This window comes from Physeter macrocephalus, chromosome 21 (assembly GCF_002837175.3).
Source record: "Physeter macrocephalus isolate SW-GA chromosome 21, ASM283717v5, whole genome shotgun sequence".
NCBI classification, from domain to species: Eukaryota; Metazoa; Chordata; class Mammalia; order Artiodactyla; family Physeteridae; genus Physeter; species Physeter macrocephalus.
The window spans coordinates 118,397,161-118,407,464 of record NC_041234.1 but is presented as its reverse complement, the minus strand read 5'-3'; the positions used below and the strand labels follow the sequence as shown (position 1 = coordinate 118,407,464).

General features: G+C 48.2%; 1 protein-coding gene across 8 annotated transcripts in view; it reads left to right on the top strand.

Moving 5' to 3' along the window:
- CD99L2 (CD99 molecule like 2) overlaps window positions 1–10,304 on the top strand; it is a 116,722-nt gene that overhangs the window by 5,452 nt on the left and 100,966 nt on the right. The window lies entirely within an intron of this gene.

Sequence of the window (10,304 nt, the reverse complement as noted above, 5' to 3'; positions counted from 1 at the left end):
GTGGGATCCTCCCGGACCGGGGCACGAACCCGCGTCCCCCGCATCGGCAGGCGGACTCCCACCCGCTGCGCCACCGGGGAAGCCCCTCAAGCACTATTTTGAATCTTTCTCGTGAGCACCTAAGCAAAACCCAGGGGGAGAGGGGGAAGGGTTAAAACCGCAATGCTGATGCTGTTGCAGTGCGGCCAAGGTTACTAGAGGACCACCTGCACACGTGTGGGGCTGGGAACTCTTGGCCACAAAAATGAGGAGGCTGTGGCGGGCTGCTTTGTCTTTCAGCCAGTGACGGTGCTTAATTCTTGTTGCTAGTTTATCTCAAAGGGTCAGCGTGAAACCAGTTGAAACCAGTTGCAGCAGGTTAACCCAGGTGCTTAAGCTAGTTTATCTCAAAGGGTCAGCGTGAAACCAGTTGAAACCAGTTGCAGCAGGTTAACCCAGGGCCTATCTATCCCCTTCCTCAACAGTAGAGGGGAATTAAGGTAGCAGGTGGAATTAGGTTGCCAATCAGCTGGCCTGAAAACAAGATTCTCCTGGGTTATGCTGGCTAGTTAAAGGATGAGGTTCCTTTAAATATGGAAGAGGAACGTAGAGGAGTGAGGGTCAGAGCGATTCCACCTGAGGAAGATTCCGCTGCCTTTGCCGGCTCGGAAGCTGGAAGGGGCCGGGAGCCAAGGAATGCACAGACTCGGCCCTAGAGCTTCCAGAAGTCATGCAGCCCTGGCGATACCTGGATTTCAGCCCACTGAGACCGCGTTGGACTTCTGACCTCCCAAACTGTAAGATAAAAGTGTGCGTCGTAGGGCACTACGTTGGCCATCATTTATTACAGCAGCAAGAGGAAGCTCAGAGAAGCTAAGGGGTGGATATTAGCGTCCTCTTCATTCTTTGAAAAAAGCAGCTTGTGGTGTCTCTTTACATTGTTTCAATCTGCTCTCAGTTGAGGATTTTAAAATAAATGTGCAGAAAATTGCGTCATGGTGGTGGCCTTGGTGTGGCAATGAATGCTCTGAAGCACCTCTGAGGGCCCTGGAAGGCAGCTGGATTCCTTTGGCCTGCGTTTGATTTTAAACGACTCCTCGAGGAGATTGCGGAGTGCGCCCTGTGCAGTGGGCCACCTGTATCGGGGGCCCCCGGCTGTGCCCCGAAAGTCCTTTCCTACGCCCCGCCCCCACCCCCAGTCCTGATGGCTACGTTTGAAGCAGGTGCGGTCTGGGTACAGCAAACAGGCTTTTTTCTTTGTCTGGGTTGTGCCTGCCCCTTTGCTGAGGGGGAGGAGTGGGCTGCCGGCTCACCTTTGTCCCCAGGCGGGTTGGGGGAAAGGACCAGAGCAGAAATGGGTGGGCCTGGACCGCCACTCCACCTTCAACTAGTTGTGTGTTTTTTTTTTAAATATATTTATTTTATTTATTTTTGGCTGCGTTGGGTCTTCGTTGCTGTGTGCGGGCTTTCTCTAGTTGCGGGGAGCGGGGGCTACTCTTCGTTGCGGTGCGCGGGCTTCTCACTGCGGTGGCTTCTCGTTGCGGAGCACGGGCTCTAGGCGTGTGGGCTTCAGTAGTTGCGGCTCGTGGGCTCAGTAGTCGTGGTGCACAGGCTTTGTTTCTCCGCGGCACGTGGGATCCTCCCGGACCAGGGCTCGAACCCGTGTCCCCTGCATCGGCAGGCGGATTCTTAACCGCTGTGTCACCAAGTAAGCCCTCAAGTAGTTTTGAGCTGTGTTTTTGATTTCTACATGGGGCTGCTCATCAGATGTCAGAGGGTTCTGCAACTTTAAAACAAAAACACTTTGAAAACTGTAGTGGAATCCCACAGAGAGGAGTGCTGCAGTTCAGTGAACATCTGTTTTAAGGAGCGGCCAGACGGCCTTTGGCTGGCGTTGCAAGGTGGTTCTGTTTGGGACTATTTTCCAACTTAGAGGCGGTACCCTCAGCAAGAAACATTGTTGCAGTGCGGAATTCATTACCCCCAAAATAGTGCCAAGGCACTCAGGGCTCATTTTGACCTTCTTTTTATTTGTATTGCTGCTTCAGCTAGCCTGGGATGATGGAATTAACACGGGCCTGCATTCCAGTGTGGCCCCACCATTTGCTGGCCACAGTTGCCTTATCTGCACCAAGAGGCTGCTGACCTCTGCTTTGTCGGCCTCACAGAATTGTTGGAGTAGCCAATTAACTGCTAGTGCAAATAGGCTGTGTCGTTAAGATATTAGCCAAGTTAGGCTTCCCAGAGGGGAGGAGAATGGGAAAGAGGCCACCTGCCCAAGGGCTGCCTTCCTTGCTTGCTTGCATTGGTTCTAATGAGCGTTCAGGGGCTTTCGTTTACAAAAGCCTTTATTGAGCAGAACCAAAGTGCCCACCGAATTACTGAGCTGGGCTCGGAGTCCCAGTGAGCTCAGAGGAAGAACTGTCCCAGGAGCAATTCTCATGTAGTTGCTCTTCATATCCCGTTGGGTTCCTGCAGAGTTCTGGGCTGTCTTTCGGGAGCGAATCCCTTTTACTTTCTCACCGTCCATTCATTTGGGTCTGTCGTCCAGCTTAAAAAAAAAAAAAAAAAAAAAAAGCAAAAATCCAAAGTAGTGCCTAAAAAGAAACAAACAAGAACTATATTTTAATCTTTTGTTCGTAAAATACAGTATACCATGTGGACTTGTGGTAGTTTGGGGCTCCCATTAATTTCCTCCCACCACTTGGCTTCCCACCCCTCCGTCGCAGCTGCTCCTGGCCGAGGTCGGTGATGACTTCAGTGTGGCTATAGGTCCAAGGGTCATCTGACACCCTTCCCTGGAAGCACTTTCTCCCCTTATTATTAACTGAGTCCTCCCCCTTCCCTCAGGATTCCTGGACCTCCCCACAATCCAGCAACCAAAGGGTGCATGCCCTGCGCAGCCATGTTAAGTTATTTTGACTGTTACCCTTGCTCATACGTGTCACAGAAGACCCAGTGCAAACCTGAGCTGCTGCCGGCTGCCTCCAGACCTGCTCCTCCCACCTGAGTAACTGGCAACCCCATTCTGCTAGGGGCTCTGGCCACTCCTCCATGGCCCCCATCTCATCTGTCAGCAGACCACGCCTGTGACCACCCTCGGAATCATCCAGACTCCCACCTGTTTCACCTCCTCTCTGGCTACCTCCCTGGGCTGGGCCACTGTCCCTCTCATTGGAGCCCTGGCAGTGACCTCCCAACAGGCGTCTCAGAGCTCACTTCTGCCCCCTGCAGTCCAGTCTCTACGCAGCAGCCAGGCCACCTTTAGAGCCTAAATCGCATTGCGTCTCTCTGCCCGGAGCCCTCCAGTGGCTTCCATTTGCAGTGAAAATAAAATCTAAACCCCTCCGTGGCCTACAAGTCCCAACAGAATGGGGCCTACGCATGCTCTGACCTTGGCTGCCACCCCTGCCCGGGGCTGGCTTGCTGTTCCTCCAGTATGCCAAGCAGTCCATCGCCTTGGCATCTTCTTGTTTGCCCTCTCCTCCGACTAGAAGTTCCTCCCCCAGGTAGTTGCATGGTGGGTCTCGAGGGCTTTGGAGTACCCCCATCGAGGTGGGACAGCTCGGGGCTTTGACTGTTTCTCCTTGGAGAAGGGTCACGAAAGGTGGAGCAGTTTTACCCCAGATCGGGGCTATTGAGCAGGGTTTCTCAGCAGCGGCGCTGTTGACTCTTGAGGGGGAGGGTTCACCGGGAGGGCTGTCCTGCGCACCATTAGATATTTAGCAGCGTTCTTGGCTTCTCCCCACTAGATGCCCGTAGCACCCCCTCCCAAGTCGGCCAGCCCCAGATGAGTGCAGACATTGCTCAATGGCCCCTGGGAACAGAGCTGCCCAGGCTGAGACCCGCTGCCGAACAGACAGACGTATTCTGTGTGATTCCCCTCTCCACTTTCAGTTCCTCGTGAGTCACTGGAGTTTTCTGTCAACCGGTGAAAAAGAATAAACAGAAAAATGAGCCAAAGACTTGACCAGGCAATTCATAAAAGAAGAAATCAAATTGGACAACAAACGTATGAAAAGATGCTCAACCTCATTAGTAACTGGAGAGATGCAAGTTAACCTGTAATAAGATAAAATTACATACCCTCCGGTAACCTAAAAACTATAAGGAAGTCTGACAGTACAACGTATTTACATGGTTACATGAGTAATATGTGCTCTTTGTAGTAAACTTTGAAAATGTAGAAAGGTGTCGAGAAAATGCAAACCCCGTAACCCAGGGTTAACCACTGTTAACATGTTGGAACACAGTATTTTTTTTTTCCACACTGCATGGCTTGCGGGATCTTAGTTCCCCTACCAGGGATTGAACCCGGGTCCTGGCAGTGACAGCACTGAGTCCTAACCACTGGACAGCCAGGGAATTCCCTGGAATACCGTATTTCAGTAGTAGTTTTTTTTCTCTGTAGAAATACATATTTCACATTATTAGTATTGACCTGTGTATATAGCTTTTTCCCTTATTGTGAAATATGACGTAGATACAGAAAAGTGTGCAAGGCCTTTAACAAATAAGTGTGAAGTGAGTATCTGTGTCAAGAAATAGAATGTTGACAGCACCTAGGTGGACCTCTGTGTGCCCCTCCTGATCACAGACCCACCCTCCCCCGAGAGGTGACACTAGCCTGCCTTTTGTGCCGTCACTTTTTTTGCTTGATACTTCTACCACCTATGCATGTGGCCCTAAATGGTTTAGTGTGGCCTGTCCTGTAGCCTTGTAGAAATGGAATTTTACTCTATGTAGGCTTTTGTGCTTTGCCTCTTTCCCCCACCATTGCTAATGATCTGTTGTCTGTATTTGTGGCTCATTCATTTTCATTGCTGTGTATTACTCCATTGTTTGAATATACCGCAAGTTTTTTAAAAAGTTCATTCTTTATTTTTTAAACCTTTATTTATTTATTTTTGGCTGCATTGGGTCTTTGTTGCCATGCACGGGCTTTCTCTAGTGGCGGTGAGCGGGGGCTACTCTTCGTTGCGGTGCGCGGGCTTCTCATTGCCGTGTCTTGTTGTGGAGCGCAGGCTCTAGCGCACAGGCTTCAATAGTTGTGGCACGTAGGCTCAGTAGTTGTGGCACACAGGCTTAGTTGCCCCGTGGCGTGTGGGATCTTCCCGGACCAGGGCTCGAACCCATGTTCCCTGCATTGGCAGGATTATTAACCACTGTGCCACCAGGGAAGTCCCTTGTTCTATAACTGATGGATGTTTGGGTTATTTCCAGTTTTTGAATGTTTCAAGCAGTTCTGTCATAACCATTCTTATGTAGATATGTACAAGTTTCTCTAGGGTACTGGGTCTTTTTTTTTTTTTAACTTATTGAAGTATACTTGGTTTAGAATGTTAATTTCTGCTGTACAGAAAAATAATTCAGTTATACATATATATACATTCTTTTTCATATCTTTTTCCATTACGGTTTATCACAGGATACAGAATAGAGTTCCCTGTGCTCTACAGTAGGACCTTGTTGTTTATCCATTCTATATATAACAGTTTGCATCTGTTAATCCCAAACTCCCAATCCAGCCCTCCCCCACCCCCCCACCTTGGCAATTACACGTCTGTTCTCTATGTCTGTGAGTCTGTTTCTATTTTGTAGGTAAGTTTATTTGTGTCATATTTTAAATTCCACATATAAGTGATATGATATTTGTCTTTCTCTGACTTACTTCACTTATGATAATCTCTAGGTTCCTCCATGTTGCTGCAAGTGGCATTTCATTCTTTTTTATGGCTGAGTGGTGTTCCATTGTATATATGTATCTACGGTGCTGGTTCTTAAACTGTGGTCTGGGGGCCCTTGGAGGGCCCCCAGAGTGTTTTCAGGAGTCCACAAGGTCAGGCTATTTTCATAATAACACTAAGCTATTAAATGCATTTTGCAGTATTTTCTCATGAGTGTACGGTGTTTCCAGAGTTGATGTGATGTGTAACATCATTACTCTGATGGCTGATGGAATGTGGGCTTGCGACTTCTTGTGTTTTACATTTTTCTCAGTTTTAATTTCTAATATGATAAATGCCGATGGATATAACCCACGTAAACAAGCTTTTTGAGATTCTCAAGTTTTGAGTGTACAAGGCCAAAAAGTTTGAACGTTGCTGTCCTTGGAGTCTACCTAGGAGTGGAGTTTCTGGGTTATGTAGTATTTGCAACTTCAGTCTTAGCAGGTGATGCCACACTGTCTTCCAGAGTGGTTGTGCCAACACTTGGCACTGTCAGACTTCAGTATAATTTTAGCTACTAGTGGGTGTGTAATTTTATATTTTTATGGTTTCGTTTGCATTTCTCTGGTTACTAATAAAGTTGGGCATCTTTCCATATGTTTATTGTCCAATTTGATTTCTTTATGAATTGCCTGGTCAAGTCTCGGCTCATTGATCTATTCTTTTTGTATGGTTCTCAGACACGATGCTTTATTTCCTCATGTGCTTGGTTATTTTTGGCTGTGTACTACTCATTGCCCTTGAAATATATATGTGGGGATGCTTTGAAGTCTAGGATAAATGTACCTTCTTCCAGAGAAGATTTGTATTTGACTTTGTCAGGTGCCCTTAGGACATTATTAGCCTGGGACTACTTAAAACAAGTGCCTCATTTTTTCCCTGTGTTTCCACAGCACCAAGGCAGCCTTCCTTGCAGTCCTCTGGAGGTTGAATTGGGAAGGGGCAAGTTTGTTTCTGAGTCACCTTTACCCCAAGGGTCTAGCCCTCTGGTGTCCCAGCTTAATGTGGGAAGCATTTTTCTATTAAATAGATTCCTCAATTTAGGTGGTCATGGTCCCGAACTACAGTCCCCTTTGCCGGTCTTGGAAGGTTGCCAAAATCAAAGGCAAAGTTTGTCCAGCTGGGTGTGCGTGGGTTCCCGCATCTCTGGATTTCCTGCTGTCTCTTAGGTTTTGCCATGTTTGTTGTTGTTGTTTTTTACCATTTTGTCAGTTCTTCGGTGTTTTTAAGGGTATGTTTTTAAAAATCACCCATTTTAGTTGTTCTTAATTGGAAGGTTGCTCCAAATAATCTGTCCTGCCATTACTAGAAACACAAATTGATATATCTTTATCCTGTTTACGTAACCTTACATTTTCTTGTGTAATTAAAATTGTTTTCAATACATGATTTCTGATGGACATTAAGGTGGACTCCAGGTCTTTGCTATTATAAATTACATTCCAGGAAACATTTGTACATAACATTTGGCTGAGGATAATGGTACCTAATGACAGCGTGGCTGGGAGAGGGCGGAGAGAGAAGGTGTGAACCTTAGTGCGCCAGTCACGTCAACTGTTGTTCCTTTTCTCATCCCATCCACACATGAGGTGGCCAAGGGGGCCTGCGGACGAGGAGCCGGTCTCGTGCCGAGCGTGTGGGGAGCCAGCTAGACAGTTAAGGGTTGGAGGAGTGATGTCATGTGACAAAAGGTACCCTGAGGGCCTGGCTCGAGTCACAAACCCTGAACTGGCATCTGTGCCAGTCAGCACAGGGATGTGAGAGCTGCTACTGCAGGGAGGCACCGCCCCACAGCGTGGCCAGGCTGGTGGTTGCTGGGCATATGGTCGGTCCCCTCCAGGAGGTGTTCATTAAGTGCCTCCAGGCACCCTGCTCGGTGCTGGGCCAACGGAGGTGACTCAGGCACTGGCCTTGCTTCCAGAAGGTCCCAGTGTAGTGGGGCTAGAGAGTGGGCTCTCCTCTCAAGGTTGGGGATTGGTAGGGTGACAGCAGAACGTTGTGGCAGCAATTGCTGATGCTCGGGTCTCTGCCGTGGCCACGCTGTGGCTGTACCCCAAGGAGAGCAGGAGGGGCCGCCAAAGGGGGCTGCCCGGCAGGCTCCGCAGGTCATCTGGGGCGGGAGGTGCGGCCGGGCTTGGGAAGATGGGGCCAAGACCAGAGAGTGGGATTTCCAAGGTGGCGCAGTTTCTTGTGCAGAGTGGGGGTGCAGCTGCCTTTAGCAGAGTGAGGTAGGTGAAGGGGCCGAGGGCAGGATCTGGAGGCTACCCAGCCCGCAGTTAGCATACTAGGTTGACTTGGGCCAGCCACTGCCGGGCGACTCCACTCACTCCATGACACGGAGGGAATATGCTGGAAGTCAGGAGAGGACGGCCTTAAGGAAAGGGGCAGCAGCTAGGTAGCTGCAGCCTCAAAAGAGGAAAGAGGGCTGACTGAGGGTGAGGGTGGGTTTCTTGGAGGGCCTGATCTTCCCTAGAGAGGAGGAAACAGGCAAAATGTCGTAAAGGTACTTGCCCGTGGTCACAGATGGTAACCTTTTTATAACCACTGCCTCTGAAGTGCAGAAGCCTTTGTGTAGCAGGTTGATTTCCCTTCTCCTCCCACAAGTTGAAATAGTTCCATTTTCACACACCATTCAATCCACTGACTGAAAGTGTACAGTTCCGTGGGTTTTAGTATATTCAGAGTGGGGCATCCATCACATTGCATTCTGGAACATTTTTGTCGCCCCAAAAAGAAGCCCCATGCCCTTCAGCGGCCCCTCTCCCAATCCACCCCCCTTCCTCCCTGGCAGCCACTAGTCTGCTTTGTTTCTGTGTATTTGCCTATTTTAGAGACTTCATAGGAGTGGAATCATACAATGTGTAGTCTTTTGTATCCGGTTTCTTTCGATCAGCGTAATGTTGACAAGGTTCATCCATATTGTAGCACGTGTCAGTACTTCATGCCTTTTTATGGCTCAGTAGTATTCCATTGTATGGGTACGACACATTTTATTTACCCATTCATCAGATGATGGACACTTGGTGTGTTTCTACTCTTTGCCTACTATGAATACTGCTGTAAACATTCATGTACAGACTTTTGTGTGGATGTAAGTTTTCAATTATCTGGGGTAGAATTGCTAGGTCATATGGTAATGCTGTGTTTTACTTCTTTAGGAACTGTCAGGCGGGTTTACGAAGCTGCTGCTTCATTTTACAATCCCACTAGCAGCGTGTGAGGGTTCTAGTTTCTCCACATTCTCAACAGTGCTTATTTTCTGTTGTTGTACTATCTCATTGGGGTTTTGCTTTGCGTTTCCCTAGTGACTAATGAAGTTGAGCGTGCTTTCCTGTGCTTATTGGGTTATGTTCTTGAGTGAAAGTCTCTCCATTGCAGAGGGCACTAAAGTGGGAACCAGGAGGCTTGGAGCTAATACTAGCCATGCTCTGTTTCACAGTGGGCGCTTCTAACGTTGCTTGTTAGATTGATTGATTCACAGGTCCTTTGTGGTATATTGTTCCTGTTATAAATATATCTTACCATCCCCACCCCTTCTTGAGAGCAGGGACCTTGTTAATCAAATCCATCAGTTACTCTCTGTGTTTCAGTCGGCACCCCCTCCCTTTCCTCGGTTCTTTTCACTCACCTAAGAACATGCTTAAGTTTTCCTTCATCCTGCAAAATCGCTCCTTTCCTTGCCTCCCTTTTTAAGCTAATACCCTGTCCCCTCCTCCTCCAGATCTCCAGCCCCTGCCGTTCCTCTTCATCTCCCTTTATTTTCTCAATCAAACTGGAGTGTGGCTTCTGTCAGTTGCCCCACTGGTCTGCTCAGAGGTTTCACTGAGGCCATCAGGGCAAATGAATTTTTTAAGTAGGTATTGAAGTAGCAGGTCCCAGATCATTGATACTGGTGACCTCACTGGGGTGTGGAACTGGAGGGAACGGGGTGATTCTCCCTTGTTACTGTAGGGTTATTTGAGAAGATGCAGACAGGGAGCTTCTTGAATTAATTTAGTAGAGAGCAGGCGGTGGAAGTAGGGGTGCATAGAACTGGTGGCAGGAAATGTCTAGACTAGTCATATTCAAATAGTGGGCCCCTGAGGCCTTTGAACTGACATTGGGGTCCAGTGTTGTCTGTAAACACAGTCAGTGATGCAGCTGGGTCATTCATGTACTGGAGTTAAAAATGTACTTAGATGTTACTCTCACGAAACAAATAGCAGAAATTTTAGAATCTGATAGGACAGGCTTTTTTTTAAACATCTCTATTGGAGTATAATTGCTTTCCAGTGGTGTGTTAGTTTCTGCTTTATAACAAAGTGAATCAGTTATACATATACACATGTTCCCATATCCCCTCCCTCTTGCGTCTCGCTCCCTCCCACCCCCCATCCCACCCCTCTAGGTGGTCACAGAGCACCGAGCTGATCTCCTGTGCTGTGCGGCTGCTTCCCACTAGCTATCTATTTTACATTTGGGAGTGTATATATGTCCATGCCACTCTCTCACTTCATCCCAGCTTACCCTTCCCCCTCCCCGTGTCCTCAAGTACATTCTCTACATCTGTGTCTTTATTCCTGTCCTGCCCCTAGGTTCTTCATGACCTTTTTTTTT